Raw genomic sequence first — 21,159 nt, 5'->3', positions numbered from 1 at the left:
ACTTTTACTTTCATCAAGAGGCTTTTGAGTTCCTCTTCACTTTCTGCCATAAGGGTGGTGTCATCTGCATATCTGAGGTTATTGATATTTCTCCCGGCAATCTTGATTCCAGCTTGTGTTTCTTCCAGTCCAGCGTTTCTCATGATGTACTCTGCATATAAGTTAAATAAGCAGGATGACAATATACAGCCTTGACATACTCCTTTTCCTATTTGGAACCAGTCTGTTGTTCCATGTCCAGTTATAACTGTTGTTTCCTGACCTGCATATAGGTTTCTCAAGAGGTAGGTCAGGTGGTCTGGTATTCCCATCTCTTTCAGAATTTTCCACAGTTTCTTGTGATCCACACAGTCAAAGGCTTTGGCATAGTCAATAAAGCAGAAATAGACGTTTTTCTGGAACTCTTGCTTTTTCCATGATCCAGCGGATGTTGGCAATTTGATCTCTGGTTCCTCTGCCTTTTCTAAAACCAGCTTGAACATCAGGAAGTTCACAGTTCACATATTGCTGAAGCCTGGCTTGGAGAATTTTGAGCACTACTTTACTAGCGTGTGAGATGAGTGCAATTGTGCGGTAGTTTGAGCATTCTTTGGCATTGCCTTTCTTTGGGAATGGAATGAAAACTGACTTTTTCCAGGCCTGTGGCCACAGCTGAGTTTTCCAAATTTGCTGGCATATTGAGTGCAGCACTTTCACAGCATCATCTTTCAGGATTTGAAATAGCTCCACTGGAATTCCATCACCTCCACTAGCTTTGTTCGTAGTGATGCTTTCTAAGGCCCACTTGACTTCACATTCCAGGATGTCTGGCTCTAGGTCAGTGATCACACCATTGTGATTATCTGGGTCATGAAGATCTTTTTTGTATAGTTCTTCTGTGTATTCTTGCCACTTCTTCTTAATATCTTCTGCTTCTGTTAGGTCCATACCATTTCTGTCCTTTATCAAGCCCATCTTTGCATGAAATGTTCCCTTGGTATCTCTCATTTTCTTGACGAGATCTCTAGTCTTTCCCATTCTATTGTTTTCCTCTATTTCTTTGCATTGATCACTGAGGAAGGCTTTCTTATCTTTTCTTGTTGTTCTTTGGAACTCTGAATTCAGATGTTTATATCTTTCCTTTTCTCCTTTGCTTTTCGCTTCTCTTCTTTTCACAGCTATTTGTAAAGCCTCCCCAGACAGCCATTTTGCTTTTTTGCATTTCTTTTCCATGGGGATGGTCTTGATTCCTGTCTCCTGTACAACGTCACGAACCTCATTCCATAGTTCATCAGGCACTCTATCAGATCTAGGCCCTTAAATCTATTTCTCACTTCCACTGTATAATCATAAGGGATTTGATTTAGGTCATACCTGAATGGTCTAGTGGTTTTCCCTACTTTCTTCAATTTAAGTCTGAATTTGGCAATAAGGAGTTCATGATCTGAGCCACAGTCAGCTCCTGGTCTTGTTTTTGTTGACTGTATAGAGCTTCTCCATCTTTGGCTGCAAAGAATATAATCAATCTGATTTCGTTGTTGACCATCTAGTGATGTCCATGTGTAGAGTCCATGCTTTTCTTTACTCAACATTTATTCACCCAGTCATATACTGGTCCAGCCAGGTGTTTACCACACCAGCTTTGTGCCAGAAACTGTGCTGTGTTGTAGATGGCTCTCAGCTAAGAGACAAACCCTGCTTAGGAAGGTCTCAGGCTCTTTAGAAAGCAGTTACTTCACGTGAAACACAAAAATGATTACAATAAAGCATTCTATCTGCCATAAGGAAAGAATGCACAAGGTTCTGTAGAAACCTGAGGAAGTCAAGGATGATTTAAAGAGGAGATTTGTTCTAAAGGAAGAGTTGCAGGACTTCTTGGTGGTTCAGTGGTTAAGACTTTGCCTTCCACCCAGAATATTCATTGGAAGGACTGATGCTGAAGCTGAAGCTCCAATACTTTGGCCACCTGATGCAAAGAGCTAACACATTGGAAAAGACCCTGATGCTTGAAAAGATTGAGGGCAGGAGGAAACGGGGATGACAGAGGATGGAATGGTTGGATGGCATCACTGACTCAATGGACATGAGTTTGAGCAAACTCTGGGTAATAGTGAAGGACAGGGAAATCTGGCATATTGCAGTCCATGGGGTTACAAAGAGTTGGACATGACTGAGTGACCGGACAACAGCAAGCAGGGGGTGCAGGTTCAAACCCTGGCCAGGGAACTACTAAGATCCCACAGGCCTTGCAGCCAAAAAAATCAAAACATAAAATAGAAGCAATATTGTAGCAAATTCAATAAAGACTTTTAAAATGTTCCATATTAAAAATTCTGGGGAAAAAAAAACCCAGAAGGTTTGCAGAGCAAGTAGAGGGAAAGCAGAGCTTAGGAGTGAGTCGGGGAGCCTGAAAACAGAGAATGGCGGACATGAAAAGCCAGAGTCATAAGAAAACCTGTGAACACAAATGAAGAGAATCAGAAGACAAAGCAGCCAGTCAAACTCAGGCTCAAATCCTGGCTTTTCCACTTACAAGTTAGGCGAGTCACTTTATTCCTCTAAAACTCATTTTCCTCACCTGCATTACAGGGTTTTTATGCCCATTCACATGAGTGTTGTGACAATTAAATAAAACAGTATTTTCAATTTCAATCATAGTATCTAAAATATGGTAAGTGCTCACAGAGTGTTAATTCACTTATTGTTCCCTCATAAGAGTCAGAAAATCATTGAATAATTTCAATCATAAAGACATGACATCCTACAATCAGGGAGCACTTTTTTAGGATGGTTTTGAAGGAAGTAGTATTTAGGAGAGGATAACTGTCATGAAAGAAAATGAATGTTTGGACATAGAGGAAGGTGTGGAGATTGAAGATATCTGAGAGGTGGACTGACAGATAATAGTCAAATAAATCGGGAAAATGAGAGAGCAATGGGGTCTCAAAAGACCACGAAGTCAACTGCTTAAAAAACGGGTTTAATGGTGACAAATACAGGGAGTTGATTCAGAAGATTGACATCATGAGATCAATTCTGGAAAGTTGATTTTGAGGCACCTGTGGGATATATATGTGGATTCAATACAAACACAGCCAATGGATGTTTAGAGAGTAAAAAATGGTACTTAGGGTTTGCAATTAGTAATAAAATTAAATTTTAATGTATAAAAATTAAAATAAAATTTAAAAAATGAAATTCTAAGGTATATATAGTATCATCTAGGGCAAAGGCTTCTGAATAATTTAATTATTTCCAGCTGCCCCAGGTAAGAAGGTATTCTCCTTATGCCAATTATGTTGAATTTGCTCTGTGATCCCAGTTGGTTGGGTGCTTGGTAAATCAGAAGCACTGATTTAATAAGATGGGGTAAGTGTGTTGGCTACAGGGAAGCTCACAACTTCTTTCAGCCCCTTCCTTCCCACACTCACGTCATCCCCAGTCTGTCTTCAAGGACTGCTGAGTTAAGAACACTTATCAGCCTTGTTCTGAAGGTGGAGGTCAACAAGCGTGTGCTTGGCTGGCCCTTGCAGCCTTCAGAGCACTCACAGTGCTAGACACCAGAGAAGCTCTTGTTCTCCAAGGTCCTTTCTCTTTGGATAATGCTCTCCAGAGCTGAAGGTAGCACCCCTAGAAAGGAATAGCAAGTAAGAAAACTCTGGACTGGTGGCCACTGCTCCCTCACTCAGTTCTGAGCTCCTTTCTGCCTTCCACTGATGAGCATGCTCTGGATGGGGAGTCCCTTGCATACACTGTGTAAGAACAGAGCTTTCAGTTTGAGCTCAGGCTGAAATGATAGGTAAAATAGGTATTTTGACTGACTTACATTCCGTTACTGAGGCCAACCTAGCCTAAGGAAAGGAAAGATCCCTAGGTGAAACCAGAAACTCCCTCTGGGTTGGGCAAAGCCCTGTACATCATAACAGGTACTTGAACATGCTTTTTCCTCAATGGGAACTATGTGAAGGAAGATATCAGATAGTCCTATGGCTATGACCCAATTCCATCCTGTTTTAACCCCAAAATCCCCCTTTCCCCAAATGGTTATGGGTTATCTGAACATGAAGCCATCCAAATTATTCATTTAGATCTTTCCATGTAAAATTTCAGTGGCTACTGCTTTTAATTCATATACATGTAAGTTGTATATAGTGAGACACCATGACATCATTCCCCAAGTTCAAGATAGAATTAGTTTGAAAGAATGCTGCAGTTGAGAGTACTATAATCAGATTGCTCCTTTGGACTATGTCAATTATAGTAGCTTCTTCAGGTTCATGTCACAGATCATTATCCTCAGCAAACTGGACTTGACTTGAAAACAGAAAATCACTTATATGTATTTTTAAACATTAATTCTGGGACTGTAAATTGGAATAAAAGGGAATGTTCAGAATTTGGAAACAAATTTTAGTTTAAAAAAAAAAAACTGAGCATGGCCTATGGTATCACATAGAGTCTCTACTCCCTTTTCTAGAGTTAGAATAAATAGTTCAACCAGCAAGTAACCTAACGTTATACAACAGATTCCTATGTTCATATTCTAATAAGGCTGTCACACCTTTAGGGCTTCTCTCTGGAATACTGTTTCTACTCTATGTTCTGCCATCTCCAACTAAGTCAATCAAAGAACTGGAGAACATTGCTAAGGCCCAACGTTTCAGCCTAACTACTTAATGAATGAAAAACATTCCCTAAATTGATATACAAGAAAAAAATACAAAAATAAAATTTCCTCTTGGGTTTTCACTGTTATTTCTAAAATAGTTAACTTCAGAAGCAATGTTGACCTCAGTTCTAAATTTAAGCTCTCCTTCAGTATTAGTCAAATGGATAGGAATAATGGTCATGGCTAATTGTTAGTATTAATGGAGTTCTACCATATGCTAGGCATGCTCTAAGTGCCTGAATGCTGCTATCCTCATGGTAACTACAGTTAACCATAGTGTATTGTATATTTGCAAGTAACTAAGAGAAAGTAGATCTTAAAAGTTCTCATCATAAGAAAAAATGGTAAGTATGTGTGGTGATAGATGTTACTTAAAATCATTGTGGTAATCACTTTGCAATAGAGATAGATATATATCAAACAGCAAAAGAGACACTGATGTATAGAACAGTCTTATGGACTCTGTGGGAGAGGGAGAGGGTGGGAAGATTTGGGAGAATGGCATTGAAACATGTAAAATATCATGTAAGAAACGAGTTGCCAGTCCAGGTTTGATGCACGATACTGGATGCTTGGGGCTAGTGCACTGGGATGACCCAGAGGGATGGTATGGGGAGGGAGAAGGGAGGAGGGTAAGGGATGGGGAACGCACGTATACCTGTGGCGGATTCATTTTGATGTTTGGCGAAACTAATACAATTATGTAAAGTTTAAAAATAAAATAAAATTTATTTTAAAAAAAAGACTAATGCAATATGTCAAATATACCTCAATTAAAATTTTTTTAATTTAAATGTACTATTTCATTTATCTTTAATCATTTGACATATCTGGCATTATCTCCATTTACATAGTGAGGTGCCTGGCAGTTTACAAATCTGATTATTATTGAGCAGTCTGATACTGGAAGTTACACTCTAATTATTTTAAATTATATGTGTGTTTTAAAAGTACCACGTATTTCATGTAATTTCACCTTGTTGAGAATTTCTATTGTCTCCTTGAACTACAAACTACAAACAACAAGGCAACATTTCATTGGTTTAAATGATCAAAACCTGGAGAGAGGAGGCTTTTAGAAATAATTCATCTTTTAGATTCTAACAATGCAAGTAGGAAGGTATGAATTTTAATAACCCTCATCACAAATTCTTAAATTTTCTGGTCTCAAGATTCCTTTATATTCCTAAAAATAATAAGAATCCCAAAGTGCTTCTATTTCTACACATTACACCTATAGCTATTTAGTATCTTAGAAATTAAAACTGAGCAAAGTTTAAAGCCCAAGAATACAGAAGCACATGTTCCATCAGTCACATGGCAATGGTGTCATTATATCAAACGACCTCTAAAGACAGCTTTGATCTCACAAATCCTCTGAAAGGACAACATTTTGAAAACTGCTTATCGAAAATCTATAGTTCTTATCTGGCTATTCTCCTCAATAAACTTAGTGATTTAAAGAGGAAGGGATTCTATACGATTATTATGCGGGAAACTGAGACGAAGTTGATCTTCCAATTTCCTTTTGGTCTTTCTTTTAAGATACAAATGCCTGACCACAGTGGCTAGTTCGGGATGTGTTAGTTCACTGCCAAATGTCAGTGACTGCACTGACCACTGAAGTTCTACTCGGTGACTGTTCACAAAAAGGCTTCATCGATCATACTCAAGAGGTGAGGTGGCAGAATAAACAATGATCTCTCTGAGTATGCCCTCTGCAGGCACCAGGGCTATCTCTGAGTCAGGGCTGGATTTAGAAGCCTGAATACAGGGTGTGTTCATGCCTGATTTTATTTGATGAAGTCAGGGAAGACAAAAGCCAGAAAGACAAGCCACAATCGGCCAAATAGAGTTGAGCACCAGATGATAGGAGGAAGAAAGTTAAAATTTAAGTCTAAGAATATGTCAATCATACCTCAACAGTAATAATAATAAACTAAGAGATGATCTAGAGCCAACATTAGATTTAGGGACACAAAGCAAAAGTTTGAATTATTTAAGAATATAGTCAGAGGAGGAGCTAGGGTGATAATAATTGTCATGTATTCATGGATGAATTTTATCAGTCAAAGGCACACATGTGGGTATGACAGACTAGCTTGAGGGTAGGGTTGGTTCACTTTCACTTTTCACTTTCGTGCATTGGAGAAGGAAATGGCAACCCACTCCAGTGTTTTTGCCTGGAGAATCCCAGGGACCGGGGAGCCTGGTAGGCTGCCATCTATGGAGTCGCACAGAGTCAGACACGACTGAAGCAACTTAGCAGCAGCAGCAGCAGGGTTGGTTCCATGATGTTAAAAGTGAATAACTGACTTGTACGAATGCTAAGATCTCATCCTGTTAAACAAACAAAAAACAAAGAAAAATCCCTGATTCAATGAGTATTTTTACTTTGATCAATCACTTTGCCACTTAATCTTTTTTTAAAAAAGTCAAAATATTTTTACTTGTAAACCAGGTACATGAAGGGTTATCAGAGAACAACAACAAAAACAATTTCATTTTTAAATTGTCATCCTTTTGCTTTTTATCAATTTCAGGCACATGCACACACACACACATAGTCATAGAATGAGTAATGGCTAACATTCCAAAAGCGTGGGTTTTTACATCAAGATAAATCCAGTAATCACCATCAGAAGTCTTTATATTCTTTTTTTTTTTTTTTACATTTATATAAGGTTAGCTTATGAAACAGTAGTATGAAAAAAAATTAAAAGAGTGAAATGGATGCTTTCCAAGTTCCATTCCCAATTCCCAACAAATGCATGCAGATAAACATCTTGTTCTTCCTCAAGTGCTCACCTTTAGGTGGATGAGCCTCTGCAGACAAGATGTATGTGACACATGACCTTTATGAAACAGCAGAGGAGTCATTGTATCAACAATCCGCAACTCTTCAAACAGCAACAAACATGTTGACTAGATGTCCGTCATTCCCAAGTGCCGCATTGGACAGTTTCCTGGAGGTCAGAGACAAATAATCAAGCATATGCCACAATTTTACATTAAAGATTTTACTGAAGCCACCCAGAGGAAACAATTCACTATGGAGCAAGTTTTTCCTTCTTCGCTGGGATTTCCTTAAAGATAAAATTACACAAACATTTTGAAGAGGCCAAATGGGAATGAAAAGAAACTTCCCAGGTAGCGTCAGGTAGCAGTCTTCCCATCACTGAGACAAGGAATATCTCTGATGGAGGACACGGTGCTTTGGAGCATCAACAGAAGAAACCCTCCTTATCTTCAGAACACGTAGCTGAGTTGGTTCCTGAATCCAGTCTCTTTGCCCGGATAAGGAACTGCATCCTTCGTGTTATTATTATGAAAGTTTCCCTTGCTTCTTGATAGAGTCCATAATAAATAATTTTTAAAAACAGGTCAAATTATGTGTCATCTAAAAACTCTACCAGCCAAACATCCTGAAGGTTAAATAACAGTCCTTAAGAGGACCCTCAACCTTTGACAGTTCTTTGAGTTCTGCCCTCGTATATGCAAGTTTTTGGCTTACATTAACTCCTTCTAGTCCAAGGAGAAGGTTTAAAAAAATACTAATGAGTAAAGGGAAAAAAAGGTAAATCTTAACCTGAAAAGTTCTGAGTTCAGAAACAGCTCCAAGAGGTAAGAAATATTTTTAAAAAGTCAGTGGGGGCGGGGGAGAGGAGGGAGAGGGTGAGATAAATGGAGAGAGCAGCATGAAAGCATATACACTATCCTACGTAAAATAGTTAGCCAATAGGAATTTGCTGTATGAATCGGAACTCAAGCCAGGGCTCTGTAGCAACCTACAAGGATGGGAAAGGGTGAGAGGTGGGAAGGAAGTTCAAGAGGGAGGGTACGTGTGTGTAGGTATGGCTAATTCGTGTCAATGTATGGCAGAAAGCAAACCAATATTGTAAAGCAATCATCAATCAATTAAGAATAAATAAATATAATTAAAAAATTTTTAATCGATGGCTAAGAATCTGCCTTGCAATGCAACACAGGTTTGATCCTGGTCAGGGAACTAAGATCCCAGATGTTGCAGAGCAACTAAGCTCTCATGCCACAGCTACTGAGCCAGCGTGCTGCAACTAAGACTCAAATAAACTAATAAACTAAGCCGAAAAATAAGTTAATAATTTTAAAAAATATATCTACCCCAAACTCTGTTGCCATGTCCTTTGGTAAAGGCAATAGAATATGCAGAATAGCAGAACAGATGCTACGGATATCTTCTTTGCAGAAGGGCCCAGCACTGCCAGTGATGTCTCTGATCTGAGATGATCACAGAAAGCATGTGTAGCAATAACCTTGGCCAAGACTACTTAGAAAGGATGCCTTGGGACCCTGCTGCCTGCAAACACGTATCTCACCTTCCACTCTTGTCCTAATGTTGAAACTTTGACGTTAAGAAGTGACATTAAGTAACACTAAGAAGAAACTTCTTAAACTTCAGAGCTCTGTTTGTTATCAAGGTACAAGCTGGTTTTCTATTCAAGTTTGCCTCATGCTTAACAAGACAATTTCAGAGTGACTTGAAAAGGCAGAGGCAACCCTAATGATGTTAAGGTTCCAGAAACATCACTATAAACACCGGTGAAGGAGAAAGACATTTGGAATTAATGTGACAAAAATATTCTATTTCTGTTGTGGCTAGAGCCATTGAATGACAGTTCAGTCTTTTTGAAAAATTTGTTATTCACCAAGGTCACCTTCAGGCAGAGAGTCTATTACTGTTTCCCATGATTGTTTCAGATAATTGCAGCTGTGTAAAATGAGAAAGCTATTTCAAACTAGGTGTTCAATGGATGATTATTGTTGGTAACATACATTTATAATCAGGTAGGGAAGTGATAAAGAAAGATAGGTGATGGCCTGAATCAATAAAAATACTGGACTGCTACTCAACCAAGGCTTAAATTTCAGCTATTTCTTAGGATGCTCTGTTCCTATGAAATACCCCCAAAATGTGTGATTTCCCTCATATTTTTAAAATATCAGAATAGTTTCATTAACCACAGATAAAACCTCTCTTATCCTCAACATTCCACATGAGCTTCCCTTTCATTTTTTCACTACTTTTACACAAACACATACACACACACACACACACACACACACACAATAATGCAGAAGAACAGTCTGTCTGCTCTTCTTCATCTTGCATTTCCTTCTCAGCACATACTGACCTGGGCTGCAGCCCCAAACCCCACTAAAATGGTTCTTATAAAGATTCTCAATGGCCCTAGGTTGCCAAATTAGAGAACACTTGTCCTCCTACTACGTCCTTCCGGCAGTATCTGGTAAACATGGCCATTTCTCCCTCTCTGGGGCCCTCTCTGTTCAAGACTTCAGTGTCACTCCACTTTCTGGCTTTCCTACTGCCCCTCTGCCACTCCTTCTCAGGTTCCTCGGTTGACTTTTCCTCCTTTACAAAATTCCACAAATAGCGTCCCTCAGCATTCATTCCTAAGCCCTCTCACTTTATCTACACTCTCCAATTCAGGCCATGTGGCAATAGTGGTAAAGAACCCACCTGCCAATGCAGGAGACGAAAGAGATGTGGGTTTGATCCCTGGGTTGGGAAGATGCCCTGGAGGAGGGCATGACAACCCACTCTAGTATTCTTGCCTGGAGAATCCCATAGACTGGGGGAGCCTGGCGGGCTACACAGTCCATCTACACAGTGGTTCCCAGAAGTACAATACATCTCTGATCTAGACTTGTCCTTCTGAAGCCCCAGATTGATTCACTGATAGGCAGGCAGGTAGGTGATGAGAGAGGAGGAGAGAGAGTCACAGCTCCACTTTGATGTCTAGCAGGAGTCTTCAACATGGAAAGTCCAAAGAAGTGAGTCTAAAAGGTAAATAACTCAAACAACTCAAATCTCCAAATCTGTTTCTCTCTCAACACATCCCACTGCCAACCATACAATCATCCAGAAAACCATAATTTTTACTTCCTTTCTCTTATCTTTCATGTCTCACCCACAATGTATTTATCAAATCACTTCTTAAAATCTCTCTCTACTTCATGCACTTCCATTGCTACCATCCTAACCAAGCCATCAGCATGTCTGGCCTGAAGTTAGAAGGGAAAAAAAGCTTGAGAGTTATCTCTGCTTCTACTTTTTCACTCTCACCAATGCATTTTTTCTATACAGAAATCATAAGTCAGATCATGACATTCCTTTGTCCAAAAAAATTCACTGCTCTCCATTACGAGAATAAAATAGAATAAGCTAGAATAAAACTAGAATAAAATCTCAGCTCCCATCATAGACCAAGAATCCACTGGTTCAGCCTCTATCTCGTCTCCCATCATCCTCTCCCTTATTTGTTACCTTGCTGCCATACTGGCTCTATTTTTACCTTCTAGAAAATATCCCTGAGATTTTTCCTTACTCAAGGCCTTTGTATTTGATGCCTTCTTTGCCTGGAATTCTCTGTTCACCACCATTTTATGAGAGGTATATTAATGTATAGTTATTTCACCACATAGCTGTTTATGCTTTACAAATAGTAGATTCCTAGAGGAAGTAATCATGTTTAACTTGTTCTCATAGAATACACATAGTAGGTCTTCAGTGCCTGGCACAGCATAGGCAATCAGTAAACAGTCACTTAACTCTCTAAGATTTAAACTCATGTAGCCTTGAGAATCCCAGGGACCAGGGAGCCTGGTGGGCTGCCGTCTATGGGGTCACACAGAGTCGGACATGACTGAAGTGACTTAGCAGCAGCAGCAGCATAATCATAAAGCATTAAAATTTTATACTAAATTGAACACATTTTTGTTGTTCTTTTTCCTTTTTGTGTGACTGCTTTAATATCTTATATGCTGAAACACATAAAAATTCAACCTTGCTGGGCTATATGACTCAATTATATGATAAACAGATACAAAATCATCACAGATCCCTCCATCTAACCCCTATGTGGCTTTAGGAAAATAGAAGAATGGAGGATAAAGTGGTTTCGTATCACATAGATGATCAATATTGAATCAACAATCACTGAGGATAGTTACACTACATATGAGTACTTATCCTATAAGCTATTTGATACTAAACTCTCCAAAATGTAGGCTAAATAAATGAGGTCTGTCCTTTCAGATGTTTGAAATAAACCTATAGATGTTATATATTACATATACACAGACTCAGAATATAAGACAAGAAATAGAATCAAAGGTATTGAGAATATTTAATGAAACAGCAAGTGAGGAGACTATGAGGGGGAAGGTTAACTGTCTTCTAACTTTGTTTTTATGTAAGATAGAGAATTCAGGTGCTGGATGATAATGAAAAAGAAGAGTTTTATTGAGAAGAATGAAACACTGTAGAATAAATGTATAACCGTCCAGAAGTCTTGATCAGAGGAACGACCAGACACTGTAGATAAATAACTACTACTGCCAGAAAAAAGGAGGGCAGTACTGAAAAGCGAATAATTCAGTGAGACCAAGTAAAGAGCATGAGTCCAGAGGATGAAAAATTTTCTCTGATCTGTACAGCATAATAATCTGTTATACAGTTAATACCTTAAAGGACATTTCCATCAGCCTGCAGCTCTCTCTCCCTGCTATTTAGACACAGTGATATTTCCTATGTCAAGGCCATAGCTCCAATCCACCAGATTGATGCTAGCTCAACATTCAGAAAACTAAGATTATGGCATCTGGTCCCATCACTTCATGGGAAATAGATGGGGAAACAGGGGAAACAGTGTCAGGCTTTATTTCTTTGGGCTCCAAAATCACTGCAGATGGTGATTGCAGCCATGAAATTAAAAGACGCTTACTCCTTGGAAGGAAAGTTATGACCAACCTAGATAGCATATTCAAAAGCAGAGACATTACTTTGCCAACAAAGGTCCTCTAGTCAAGGCTATGGTTTTTCCTGTGGTCATGTATGGATGTGAGAGTTGGACTGTGAAGAAAGCTGAGCACCGAAGAATTGATGCTTTTGAACTGTGGTGTTGGAGAAGACTCTTGAGAGTCCCTTGGACTGCAAGGAGCTCCAACCAGTTCATCCTAAAGGAGATCAGCCCTGGGATTTCTTTGGAAGGAATGATGCTAAAGCTGAAACTCCAGTACTTTGGCCACCTCATGCGAAGAGTTGACTCGTTGGAAAATACTCTGGTGCTGGGAGGGATTGGGGGCAGGAGGAGAAGGGGACGACAGAGGATGAGATGGCTGGATGGCATCACCGACTCAATGGACGTGAGTCTGAGTGAACTCCAGAAGTTGGTGATGGACAGGGAGGCCTGGCGTGCTGCAATTCATGGGTCACAAAGAGTCAGACACGACTGAGCGACTGAACTGAACCGAACTGATAGTCATACCTAGGACCTACACATCTAACAAGAGAGTTGTCAGGCCATAAATCTATGCAGCTTCAATACCACTGTCCACTTGTCTGCTCAGAGCCCCTCTCCATGCTTGTTTTGATGTGATTTTATTCACATGGAGTTAAGACATACAGTAGAATAAGTGAAAAGCCTTAAGGTATCAAAAGGAAAACACAGAGAGAATAGGATAATTAGTCCCGATTACTATCAACACTAAATTATTAATAACCTCGAATTACCATTGCATCGGTAGCTGTCATTTGATGCTTCTGTGTGGCCAGACTACATGTTCTGTACCATGACAGCAATTACACGGTATTTCCAGCAGCTTCAAAACAGAAACAAGAAATACACAACAGCAAAAACTTCACTGGAAAATTTTATATGCTTATTTTTTCTGGAGAGTTAGAATTTTCAATAACCTTATAATTTGTATTAAAAGTACCAGGGGAAAATGATACAGGTGTAAAAAATATCTTATTCTCTCTTAGGAAACAGTCTAAAAACAATCCCCCCAAAAAACAACCCTAGTCTCTTATTGGACAATGGTAATAGCTACTCAGTGATTCCAAATTATTTCTTTTAGTTTCAGTTCACTTCAGTCTTTCAGTTGTGTCTGACTCTTTACGACCCCGTGAATCACAGCATGCCAGGCCTCCCTGTCCATCACCAACTCCCAGAGTCCACCCAAACCCATCCATGTCCATCGAGTCAGTGATGCCATCCAGCCATCTCATCCTCTGTCGTCCCCTTCTCCTCCTGCCCCCAATCCCTCCCCGCATTAGAGTCTTTACCAATGAGTCAACTCTTCGCATGAGGTGGCCAAAGTATTGGAGTTTCAGCTTTAGCATCAGTTCTTCCAAAGAACACCCAGGATTGATCTCCTTCAGGATGGACTGGTTGGATCTCCTTGCAGTCCAAGGGACTCTCAAGAGTCTTCTCCAACACCACAGTTCAAAAGCATCAATTCTTTGGTGCTTTCTTCACAATCCAACTCTCACATCCATACATGACTACTGGAAAAACCATAGCCTTGACTAGACGGACCTTTGTTGGCAAAGTAATGTCTCTGCTTTTTAATATGCTGTCTAGGTTGGTCATAACTTTTCTTCCAAGGAGTAAGCGTCTTTTAATTTCATGGCTGCAATCACCATCTGCAGATTTTGGAGCCCCAAAAAATAAAGTCTGATATTGTTTCCCCTGTTTACCCATTTATTTTCCATGAAGTGATGGGACCAGATGCCATGATCTTAGTTTTCTGAATGTTGAGCTTTAAGCCAACTTTTTCATTCTTCTCTTTCACTTTCATCAAGAGGCTTTTTAGTTCCTATTCACTTTCTGCCATAAGGGTAGTGTTATATGCATATCTGAGGTTATTGATAGTTCTCCCAGCAATCTTGATTCCAGATTGTGCTTCTTCCAGCCCAGCGTTTCTCATGATGTACTCTGCATATAAGTTAAATAAGCAGGGTGACAATATACAGCCTTGACAAACTCCTTTTCCTATTTGGAACCAGTCTGTTGTTCCATGTCCAGTTCTAACTGTTGCTTCCTGACCTGCATATAGGTTTCTCAAGAGGCAGGTCAGGTGGTCTGGTACTCCCATCTCTTTCAGAATTTTCCACAGTTTCTTGTGATCCACATAGTCAAAGGCTTTGGCATAGTCAATAAAGCAGAAATAGATGTTTTTCTGGAACTCTCTTGCTTTTTCGATGATCTAGAGGATGTTGGCAATTTGATCTCTGGTTCTTCTGCCTTTTCTAAAACCAGCTGAACATCTGGAAGTTCATGGTTCATGTATTGCTGGAGCCTGGCTTGGAGAATTCTGAGCATTACTTTTAGTTTAGAAAAATATAAATAATAATATGTCTGTTCTCAATGAGACACCACTGGTAACTAAATTTATTTTATTTAAAAAATAGGCTACTTAGAAAATGCACCCTTTTGGATGGATTGGAACAGATTTTAGTTTTCTTTCTAACAATTGAGCATTCTTGTGTACCAGATGACTGAAATATCTTCAGAGAGGTATCATTTTCTTTAACATGATTAACTCAACAAAGATTGAGGTCTGACAAATGGAACCATGCTAGTGATAAAAATACAAAAATACACAGTATCTACTTTTAAGAAACTTCCTAAGTTTCTTAAGAAAGAGTGAAGTTTCTTTCATTATTTTTCAATAATTTCCAATTATTTGCTCAAAAAAAAGTCATCTAACATATAAAATACAATTCATGTTTAACCCAAACTTCCATATTTTCGATGTCTGTAATGAGTTTTAGAAAATCATTTCTAAATGAATTTTTTAATTCAGAGATTCCTAATAAATGTCCTAGGGGACATCACTTACCTCCTGTACATGTCACAAGCATGGCAAGGGGAAAAATACTGCACCTGCAGAAGTGAAACAGAGTCAAAAAGGTTTCTTGGTTACGTAACATTCCAGAGATTCTAGCATACAAATATGCATTATACATTTTTCAATAGGAGAATATCTTCTCTGGCATTCCCTAAATATATTTTGCAGTGAAATTATATTTCATTGAGAAAAGCTCACAAAAATCAAATCTAATAGAGCGTATTTTTGGAACTCTAGATAAGGTGCAGTTTGCTTGGTTCCGAAGTGGGTCAACAAGTGTTCATATATAGACCAACCTTTATTCATCAGTGTGTCTTGGAATTCTCTACATATTTAGCTCAATTTTCATTTTTTAAGAATGACTCTTCATATATAATTTGAAACTGCAAGAGAATCAATATCCATTTAAACAGGTGTCTTTCTGCTATCCTCTTCCTTTAAGAATTTCTCTTCCCAGTTTCCATGAGTGAAGATATTATAAAATGTGGAGAAAAGAAATGTCAGTGAATGGGGAAAGAACAGTGTTTTGACAAATGCAAATAATTATGCAGAGATTGTTTCAATTTTTCAATAGAAGAAAGCAAAACCCACAAGAAAGAACTGGAAAAGTCTTCTTCATGAATAACCACTTCATAAGAATAAATGGTTGGACAGCATCAGCAACTCAGTGGACATGAGTTTGGGCAAACTCCAGGATATAGTGAAGGACAGCAAAGCCTGGTATGCTGCAGTCCATGGGGTCTCAAAGAATCAGACACAACTGAGTGACTAAACAACAACAATAAGAATAAATATCATATGAATATGATAATACCTTGACTACAGGAATCACAGTGCCAGTTTTTTCTCTAGAATCTCGGGAAGATCACTTCCTCTTCCTGTGCCTAGATCTCCATACTCACATAGAAGCTGGAGGAAAGGAAAAACTTGTAAAAACTCTGACATGCTAGGTTTTATTCTACTATTTCCATTGGAAATTTTACTAAATACCAATTGAAAGAGTGCAAACATTCTCTTAATACATGGAAAATTTTACCTTCCAAGACATCTCACTAGATACCCACTCAATGTATTATTTTAGAAAGTCAGCTTTTATCATGAAACACAAACACAAAATTAGTTTAGGAGTTCAGTGTGAACTCCGAGATGGCTCACCTAACGTACGTTCTAGAAAGACAATCCAAAGGAATTTTTTTCCTGTCTAAAATAGTAAATTCTCAAAGTGTTTAATTGGGCAAAGTATTACAATGACATCACACAACTACATTCTGTTTTTATTCAAACTCTTGGCAATACCCCCATCACATCGTGTTCTGAAAGTAAGCTGAGGCAAAAACATGGTGGCCGCTCAGACATAACTGGACAAAAAACAGATGCAAAGCAGACACAGTGCAGAGCCTGACAGCACATTCTTTTTCACAGAACAATTATGGAGGGATCTGTTCTGAAAGAACAGGTTTAGACTGCATCCTTGTTTTATCTAATGGATGAAGGAACGGCAGCGTTTTAAATCGTGAGGATGACAAAGCTATAAAATGGCCCTTATATGCAGGAGCCATTCCTTTAATGATGTCATGGACAGGGCTGATTAACAGCATCCACCCCTAAGGATACAGCTGTAAGCCTGAAAAGTCATCCCCCACCCGAATGACTTACTGTCCCAGCTCCGAGCGCAAGGACCAATCTGAGCAGTATCATGATAGCCATCATGATAGCCCAGTCCTCAGGAAGGAGTTGGGGGCAGGGGGCGTCTGAAGAGCACAATTTTTCTTCTGCCCTGGCGTATCTGTGCTAGCGGCAGAGTGACTGTACTGGTATGAGTCAGAATGCATGTGAGTCATCTGTATAATAAATGAGACAACTTGATTTCATTGAGCTTCTGCTCACTTCATTACAGCAAGAGAAAAGTAAGGAAAATTTCTGTCTTCTGTCAGGTTTTCCCCAAATGATCAGTCACTGATGGCTCACATGTCCCCATCAGGTCTGTGGGGAGACGATGAAGCTGCAGCTTGTTCTGCCAGCAACCCAGGCGGGAGTGCGGTTGCCAAGCACACGGGCTCCTGCAATGATTTACCACTTCCAAATGCTACACTTGACAACAAATCTAGAAAACATATCCTTCGCAGCTCGAAGCTTCCAGAGCAGATCTTGTGTCACCGCTGCTTGGCTTTGCTCTCTGCATGAAGGATTGGTTGGTTTTAGGCATCTCTTTTTCAGAGCTGAATCCCATACTGGACTCTGCATTCCAGGTCTCCTTCCTCTTTCCTGTTCAACTAAAAGACCTAGTTCAAACTTAAAATCTCGTTGAGTTAACTGGTTGGATTACCGGCAGCTGAAATCAGTGGGGGTGGTGGGGGAGAGCAAACTAAACGATGTATTTGTTAAATATGAATGGGTTGTTGCTTGTTGTTTTGTCACTAAGTCACTAAGTCTGACTCTTCACGACCCCATGGACTGTGGCCTGCCAGACTCCTCTGTCCATGGAATTCTCTAGGCAAGAATACTAGAGTACGTTGGCATTTCCTTCTTCAGGGGATCTTCCCAATTGAACTCATGGCTCCTGCACTGGCTGGTGGATTCTTTACCCCTGAGGCACCAGGGAAGCCCAGGACTAAGATCAAAACCACTTCCTTGAGGATAGAGAACCGGAACACAGCAGAACAATGGGAGAATCTCTGCAACTCAGTGTCTGCTCTATAGGAGGAGAATGTGAAAGATGTCACACAGCCAGTTGGAACCAGATCATAATTTTCAAACTGAGAAGATAATACCTGAGAGTTATAAATGAGTTTAGCAACTGTCTCACCCCCTCATTCATGTGATGCAAAAATAGTCTCTACGGTAGCTTCATAGGCACTCACGAAGTCTCTGAGTCATTTCAGTGACCGGGGAACTCACTAACTCACAAAGCAGCCCACCTTTCTGACAATCAATTCTGATGACTAAAAGGTATTTCTCAGAGAGAGCTTAAATCTGTCTCTCTGAAGCTTCCTCACAGTTATTCTCATTCAGGCCACTTAACCAAACTGACTGAGAGAGTAAGAATCTACTTTAGCGTTTACACTGCAGTCCATTCTGGTTCTTGCACTTAGAATTATTCCAGGTGGTCTGTGACTCTGATCAGCACCCATCTGGCCCTAATAGCCCTGCTCCTGGCTGTGCTCCTGACTCTGCTTTGATCAACCAAAGAATTCTCTCTACAGATTCAGACGGCTAGCCCATCAACCGGACCAGAGTCTCCATTCAGTTAATGAACCCTGTGCAGAAATTTGACACCTGGCTCTAACGTCCATCTTCTCTGTCTGGGCACGGCTCTGCCAGCTCTTGTACTTCTTTCCAAGTCCTACAATCCATCCCCCAGTCCACTGTGCAAACTGTACATTCCAATTTGGTTCATTCTAACTGCTCTGTCTTGAAAGCTCTCCCCCACTTCCTGCTGACTCTTGGTGTAGATAAAGAAAGACTACAGAAAGACTATACCCAATCTTGGGAGAGCTACAAGTAAGCAAAGATTTATAAGCAAGGCAAAAAGAAACTTATGACAGCCTGAATTCAGGCCATGAGAATAGATGATGGATACAGAAGGTACTAAAAACTAGAAATTGTAGAATGCAGTAGCTGAACTGATGATCTTCAGTGAAGAGTGTGTATGTGAGAAAGAAAGAATATGAAATTACAAGGCAGAGTAGAGTCATTCATCAAAATAGATGATACTGAACTCCTTTGGTGTAAATTAATGATACACTTTTCAATGTGATTGATTTGAAGTGCCTGGGGACTTTCCGAATCAAAGTATTTATTAAACCATTGGAAATATGGGTCTGGAATTTAACAGAGTTCTTGATTAAATTCAAGAATCTTCAAAACTAAAGAATATGTTTTCTTTAAGATACTGAAGGAATTATATTTACTGTAAAAAGCTCAGAGAGATGACAATGGAACCCTTTGGAATTACAAACTTGACTTTTAAAGACTGAGAAGAGAAAGAACAGTCCTCAAAAGGAATTAAGAATGAATGGCTAAGGACTTTCCTGGTGTTCCAGTGGCTAAGACTCCCCACTCCCACTGCAGGAGCCTGGGTTTGATTCCTGGTCAGGGAACTAGATTCCACATTCTGCAACCAGGAGTTCTTATGCCACAACTAAAGATCTTACATGCTGCAACTAAGACCTGGCACAGCCAAATGAATAAATTAAGCTATTTAAAAATGAATGAAAGGCTAATAAGAGGAGATGGCAGAAGAAATGAAAATTTACTTCATGAAAATCAAAGAAGAAAGTGGTTAGTAACAAATGTTCATCAGAGTGTTCAATGCTACGGTAAAATAAAGTTCCTCTTGGTAACATAGACGCCAATGATCTTAATGGTGGAAACTCGTTACCTTCCTCTTTCTCCTGGGCACACAAGCAGAACCGTTTTTAGCATCACTTGCAATTAGGTACTGTCATCTGAGTGGGCTCTGACCAATAGAGTGTGGGCAGATATGATGAACAGCATGTCCTGTCTGACCCATAAAAGTGTTACGTGTAAGCCTCACTCGGCAAGAACAAATGATCAAGTCCTGAGTCCCTGCAGATGTAAAGGCTCTGGGTGTCAGAGGGCAGAGGTGGGCAGTGGGGGACAAGAGGGCACCTGGGTACATGATTATGAGTAGTAAGACATGAAGAGTCCTGTTTCACTCTAGATATAGAAACCATACAAATCTAGTTCTGGTTTTGAGTCAAAAGAGCCTTGCTACTTAAGCGGTTGCTCATTTATTCTATCATGAAAGTGAAAGTGTTAGTCGCTGAGTTGTGTCCAACTCTTCACGATCCCATGGACGGTAGAGCACCAGGCTCCTCTGTTCATGTGATTTCCCAGGCAAGAATACTGGAGTGGGTTGCCATTTCCTTCTCCAAGGAATCTTCCCGACCTAGGGATCAAACCCAAGTCTCCTACATTGCAGGTGAATTCTTTACCATCTGAGCCACCAGGGAAGCCCTTATTCTATCTTGCCTCTATCTGTTTATCATATATTTCAAATTTTAAACTTCCTTATAGTTTTCTGATTTTTCTAAAATATTTCTTTCAATAACTCATGTAAATGTTAACAAATCGCATTATAGAAACCTGTGCTATTATTTGTTTTACAAGTCACTTATAAAATGAAAGGGTGTTACAAAGGCTTAAAAAAGGAGTAAAGAAAACAATTTAAGTGATACAAACAAACACTTGCAGTTAACATTTCTGGACATGATTTCATGATCACGTAGACCGAGGGTATTCATCATTTTTTTTTAATGTAGGAGCCTAACTTCCTCCATATATCAGTAACATTCAGAAGATCTAACAGAGGATTATAAGATACTAGAGAAAAAAAGAAGGACAGGATATAAGGAGTTCATGATCCCAATCATCTTTGGGGCATTTATCACCCCTTCGAGAATCCTCTATTTCCCCCAACAGCTCCCATTGGACTTCATTAGAACAATAATAAACTTCCATTAAACTATTGAGATCTGGGCATCATAAATTTCAGCTACCAGTTTACCTTTGGACAAGAGGACCCTGGTGGGCTACCGTCTATGACATGTTGCAAAGACATGTTGCAAAGAGTCAGACATGACTGAGCACCCACAGATTACTTTTACTATTGCAAAAACATTCAAAAGGCATTTTCAATGCACTGGTCACCAGTCAGGAAAAGTAAAACACAGCTGACCATGCCAAGTACCTTGGAGACTTCTTGACAAATATGGTTATGATTTGGATCCTCATGCAAAAAAGGAAAAGAGCAACAGTGATGTTTAGAGTTCAAGTAGTACTTCTGATTT

The sequence above is a fragment of the Bos indicus genome, chromosome 24, assembly GCF_029378745.1.
Source record: "Bos indicus isolate NIAB-ARS_2022 breed Sahiwal x Tharparkar chromosome 24, NIAB-ARS_B.indTharparkar_mat_pri_1.0, whole genome shotgun sequence".
NCBI lineage: Eukaryota > Metazoa > Chordata > Mammalia > Artiodactyla > Bovidae > Bos > Bos indicus.
The sequence above is the reverse complement of the archived record's forward strand: the minus strand, read 5'-3'. Positions refer to the sequence as shown.